The following is a 6,000-nucleotide window of genomic DNA, read 5'->3' on the forward strand; positions in this document are numbered from 1 at the left end:
GGGCTACCAAATTGTTTTCTGTCCATCTGAGAAATTCTACTGCCAGGTGCCATAGGAGCTGTGAAAAGGTACCTCCTTTTTTGTTTATGGGTGACACCACTGTAGTTTTGTTGCTCATCAGCACTATAAAGTGCTCTGAAAGGAGCCGATGGAAGTGCTTGAGGGCTAGAAAGGCTACCTTCATTTCCAGGAGGTTTATGTGGCACTGTTGCTTGGATTTGGATCACAGTCCAGATGCCATGAGGTGCAAGAGATGAGACCCCTATCCTTCTTGTGATGCATCTGTATAGAGGAACAAATCTGGGGGAGGAAAGAGACTGTCTACTTCCTTGAAAAGGTTGGTGGCTGACACACACCAGCTCAGGTCTCTCTTCTGCTCTTGACCTACTAGCACCAGAGTGCTCGTCGGGTCCACGTGCTGATCCCAAAAGGTCCTCAGCTGCCACTGTAGAGATCTGATGCCCTTAGTTGGAACTTTTCTAGAGAAGTTAGGTGTCCCAGCAGCTGTCTCGCAAGAAGATCTGGGCTCTCTCCCCCTCTCTATATATATTCATTCCTCAGACGGAAAAACGTTGCCTAGTTTGGTTCTGACTGTCATTCCTTGATATACCATGTCTTAGGCTGGTTGGAAAGCATCTTGCCAGAGAGCCTTGGAGTTTGGGACTGGGGGACAATACAGCGGGAGCCTGAAGCTCAGGGCTGTTGCAAAGAGATCCACAGTCGGAGAACCCCACAAAGTCAGGACTTTGTTGACTATTAGATGATCCAAAGACCATTTGGTACTCACTATCTGAGACACTCAGGTTGTAAGCGAGCACATTCCTTTTGCCCGGAATGAAGCGTGCCGATAGTGGTATTGAGTGGATTTCGGCCCATCTCAGTATCTCTACTGCTAGATGGGATAGTTGCTGCAAAAAAGAACCTCCTTGTTTGTTGATGTAAGCCACTACTGTTTTGTTATCGCTCATCACCACCCCTGAGTGGCCTGCCCGGAAAAGTTGGAGCTGTTGAAGGGCCAGAAAGACAACCTTCATCTCTAGGAGATTTATGTGGAGGTAATTTTCTGATTATGACCAAAGGCCTGCGGTCGTGTGGTGCAGCACATGGGTCCCCCACCCTTTTTTTGAAGTGTCTGAGAACAGCATCAAATCCGGAGGGAGGACGAGAAGGACCACTCCCTTTCGTAGATTCTCGTCTGTCACCTACCATTCGAGGTCTGCCAGTTCCGCTGATCCCATGGGGATCTGGATGTCCGGGGAGTCGTGAGCTTGATTCCACTGGGACTTAAGTTGCCACTGGAGGGATCTCATCCTGAGGGGACCATTGGGAACTAGACGGGCCAGCGATGAAAGGTGACCGAGGAGACGTAACCACGATTGGGCTGGAAGTTCTTCTCATCTGAGAAAAGGTCTTGCAACCTTTCTCAGCCTTGTTATCCTGTCGTCTGATGGGAAGGTTTTGTACAGATTGGTGTCTATGATCATGCCTAAGTATACCAGTCTCTGTGTAGGAAGCAGAGAAGACTTCTCGAGATTTACCATGATCCCCAGATCCTGGCAAAGTCTCAGAAGTTTGTCTCGGTGTTGAAGAAGGGTTGACACAGAGTCTACTAGGATTAGCCAGTCTTCCAGATAACGGAGGAGACGGATGCCAATCCTGCAAACTCAGAGAGCTGTTGGAAAATCTTGTCCCTGGTACTCTTCACGCCTCAAGACCAGGGCAGGGCTGCACTGGTCTTTGAGGGTTTCTGAGTACAAAAGACGCAGTCTAAGACAGTGTCTTTGCCCTCTCTAGGGGGTATCTCTGGGTCAGAAAACCCATTGAGGACCCTCATTAAGAGTCAAAACCTACCAGAATGCATGCTCTGACTCTTGTTGGTTTCCTCCTGCTGTAGGACTTGCAGCAAAGTTTCCTTCTATTCCCAAGAGCTCTTCTTGGGGTGAGTCACGGACATTCCCTGAGTGGCTGGCTGTCTCCATTCTAGCCCTAGTGGAGGACTTTGGCAGTGTTTTGGAGTCTTTAGACTCCTTCCGAGGAAGGAGATAAGACTCCAACATTGAAGACCTCTATGGTATGTCCCTCCGGGTCTCAGATTGCGGGGGACTCTCCGCGTGAAGAGATTTCCTCCATTGGTGTGATGGAAGAGTATCTCTCCTCGCGCGGTTCCCTTGGTGATGGGAGGTCTTCGTCTGACAGGGAAGGAGAGTCTCTCTGAGAAACTGGAGGAACTTGTCTCGATGGTCTGCACGGAGTCCGCTTCGCCCTCGGGTTAGTGACCATGTCAGAAACTCCTCTTTTCCTCTTCAAAGGGGTAGAGGAAGCCATGGTTCCGTGCCTCAAGTCTAGAGCTATAGGTCGCTCTGATGAGTGATCAGACAGGACTGGCTTGAAAGCCTGTGTTATGGCTCTGACTAAGGCACTGAACCAAGGCTGCTGGCTAATGGATGCACTGTAAGACAGATCCCTTAAAGGGAAAGGGACCGAAGGTTCCCTACAAGGAGTCACTGTAATAGGTGGGTCCACCTTAGAGGGCAGTTTAGGGATCCTAAACCCCTCTGCTTGATTGTGTTTCCCTTCTCCCGTTCTCCTGCAGTGCGCGCTGGTATGCATTTGCGGGGAGGGGAATGAGGCGATGGCGACCTTGCCGGGTGAAGATTCCGCGCTCATGTCTGTTAGTGCGCATGCTCACACGCGGGAGAATATTGGCGCTCGCGCGCGGGAGAATATTGGCGCTCGCGCGCGGGAGAATATTGGCGCTCGCGCGCGGGAGAATATTGGCGCTCGCGCGCGGGAGAATATTGGCGCTCGCGCGCGGGAGAATATTGGCGCTCGCGCGCGGGAGAATATTGGCGCTCGCGTGCGGGAGAATATTGGCGCTCGCGCGCGGGAGAATATTGGCGCTCGCGCGAGGAAGAATATTGGCGCTCGCGCGAGGAAGAATATTGGCGCTCGCGCGAGGAAAAATATTGGCGCTCGCGGGAGGGAGAATATTGGCGCTCGCGGGAGGGAGAATATTGGCGCTCTTGCGCAGGCGCATAGGAGAATATTGGCGCGCGGCCGGGCGCATAGGAGAATATTGGCGCGCGGCCGGGCGCATAGGAGAATATTGGCGCGCGGCCGGGCGCGCAGGAGAACCTTGGCGCGCGGGGGAGTGTGTTGCCGCGCGGCCGGGCGCGCAGGAGAACCTTGGCGCGCGGGGGAGTGTGTTGGCGCGCGTCCAGAGGAGAGTGTTGGCGCGCGGGCACATGGTGGCGCACACGGGAGATAATTGCCGCGCAGGTGAGCGTAAATGTTTAGGAGAGCGCTGGCGCGTAGGTGAGGGCTGCAATGTGATTACCATCTCACCTAGAGACTTGTGCGCTGGAGAATGATGGGGCGCAGGTATTCGTTGGCGCACGGGTGATAAAGAGCGCACATATTGGCGCGCAAGAGAGCGTTGGTGCACAGGAGAGCGCTGGAGCGCAGGAGAGTAAGGGCACTCACGAGAGTGCTGGCGTGTAGGCCAGCGTTCGCGCATAGGAGATCGTGGGCGCGTAGGCGCAGGAGGGGGCTGGCCGTGCACGCGCAGGAGAGCGCAGGCACACTGTGGTACGCTGGCGCGTGGGCGACCCTGGGCGTGTGCGTGCAGGTGAACGTGGGCGCGTAACACGCAGAGAGCGCTGACGTGTAGGCAAACGTTGGCGAGCAAGCACGTGAGACTGCTGTCATCTGTGAGGGCAAGCAGGTGGAGGGGCGCACCGAAGCACGGTAGAGTGACGAGCTGCTGGTAAGCGCTGAAGGTCTGGGCGCGGCACGCAAGACGAGCTGCAGAGTGATGGCGCGCAGCTGCGCATTTTGGTGGAGCTACTTTGGGCTCTACTGGTGACAGGAATGGTGATGGTAGGTCAGTAGGTCTGAAGGATGGATGGTCGGCGTGCCCTTTGTAAGGGCAACCATCCACCGAAGGGGATCGCAAACGATCAGCAGATAGGTCCACGACCGAAGTCACAAGACTAGTTGCAGGTGCAGTGATGGTCGATGTATGAAGGTCTGATAGAGGAGGCTCCTCTGCGGGGGACTGCAGTGACAACGATGAACCAAAGACGCGCCTCTTCACCGCCGGTGAAGGGAGACCTCTAAAGCGAAGAGGAAGGCGAGCCTTCCGACAGGTGCGCCCTCTGAGGGCCGTTGGATCAGCAAGCTGACCGTCAGCAGTTCTCCGAAAAGGAGTCTCTATAAGTGAACTCCCCCGAGGGAGAGAAACACTTGCAGGAGAGACAGACGTTGAACTTAGTTTCCCCCTTGGTGGATGGTCAGGAACGGGGAAACTAAGTCGGCAGCAACCGCTGTAGTCTGGAGTGGCAGAGGAGATGGATGACACTGAATGAGACACCTATGACACAACAATTCGACATTTACCAGGGGATCTACCTCTGACGGCGACGATGATTGCTTAACAGAAGCACCCATGCGGATGAACTGCAGCAGGGCTTCCTTAGAGGGCGGACCCGTAAGCCCCAAGGAAGACCATATCTGTAAGAGGGGAGCTAGTGACAAGGCCTCTCCTGGGGGGAGAGGTGGGGCTGCTTCGCTAGGGGAAGCAACATGATCTCTCGAGACCCGGGGTTGGCTGATAATAACTTGGTCTACACTACTACTCGACGGTTTCTTGTAAGAGACCGAACGAGTAGGAGCTTCGGAGGAGGGTTGGGCGACGGAAGAATAGGCCTTGGGTTTTTCTTCCTTCAAAGCAACCTTTGAAGGAGAAATATCCTGCTTTGACTTCTTCTTCCGCCGCCACGCAAACATCTCCCACCGGGAGGAAGTCCACTCCCTACACTTAATAACACTATCACACCGTTGACCTCTGCAGGCAGGACAAAGGGTGTGAGGATCAGTCTTCACTGCCGACATATATGTCCCACAAGGGCGGCCGGAGAGTCCAGGGTAGGTGCGCATGGTCGCAGAGGTCAACTTCACACACACAGTACTAAGAGAAAAGAAAAAACAAAAGTTGTTAATGGCTGCCAATATTCGGTGAGGATGAAGAGCGGCAACGTCCGTTCACCATCCGAGCCGAAAGCAAAGTGAGCTCAATCACAGGTGTGTGAGGGGGAGCGGTAGCAAGCTACCCTCCCTAACCCCCGCCAACTAGCGGTGTGGGTAGTTAACCCTTGTTAAACAATAATGGCTCGTCATTTCAGCTACGGCGAAAGTAATACCCCAATTAAATAGGATGGTTTGTATTCCAGTTATGGAACAATTTGCAATTTAAAGTTTTGTATGTATGGAACTTACTAAATTAATTTCAATGACTATAATGTATAAGGGCAAATGGGAAATATGCCCGGAAAGCGGTAGAAAAGCAAGCATTGAGAAGGTATTAAAAATTAAAGTTGTAAAAGCATAGAAGTTGAGAGATTGTTAAACTACTGATGAATATGAGTATCACATTAGTAAAAAAAAAAAAAAAAAAAAAAAAAAAACAAAGCCTGTCAACTCAGTACAGTATTCATATGAAGACTAAAAGAAGAGAAAATTTTTATGTAGTGAGATTATAATGAAAAGATTTACGGCCAACAGAGGAAGATCATATTCAAAATGGGGAAGTGACAAGGGGATTTGTAAACCAACCAGAAACAAAAAGAAGACCTCAAAGACTGAGATGGTCTGGACATATGATGAGGAATGAGCAGCAGTTAGTTAGAAAAGCATACCAAACACCAGTGGTTTGGCCCAACAAATCATGCAAAAAATACAGATAAAGATATAAATTACCAGACAAAATATCCAAGAAAGAAACTAATGTAGAGAACATTTCACATAACTCTGTGGAACATTTCACATTATACCTTTGTGAGGTAAAAATATTTCATATCATTAATGAAGACAATAAATCTTTCCGTAAAATAATCTAGGATTTCAATTAATGCAAACTGTAAATAAACTGAGGGTTCTATCCTTACAAAATATTTGACGTTGCAAATCTACTATACAGACAACAACAAAGCAATATTTAAA

General features: G+C 51.0%; 1 protein-coding gene across 2 annotated transcripts in view; it reads right to left on the reverse strand.

Annotated features, from left to right (window-relative positions):
• Positions 1-6,000, reverse strand: part of LOC137641510 (uncharacterized) — a 380,155-nt gene that overhangs the window by 88,243 nt on the left and 285,912 nt on the right. The gene's annotated exons all lie outside the window — the stretch shown is intronic.

Source organism: Palaemon carinicauda, chromosome 5, assembly GCF_036898095.1.
Source record: "Palaemon carinicauda isolate YSFRI2023 chromosome 5, ASM3689809v2, whole genome shotgun sequence".
NCBI classification, from domain to species: domain Eukaryota; kingdom Metazoa; phylum Arthropoda; class Malacostraca; order Decapoda; family Palaemonidae; genus Palaemon; species Palaemon carinicauda.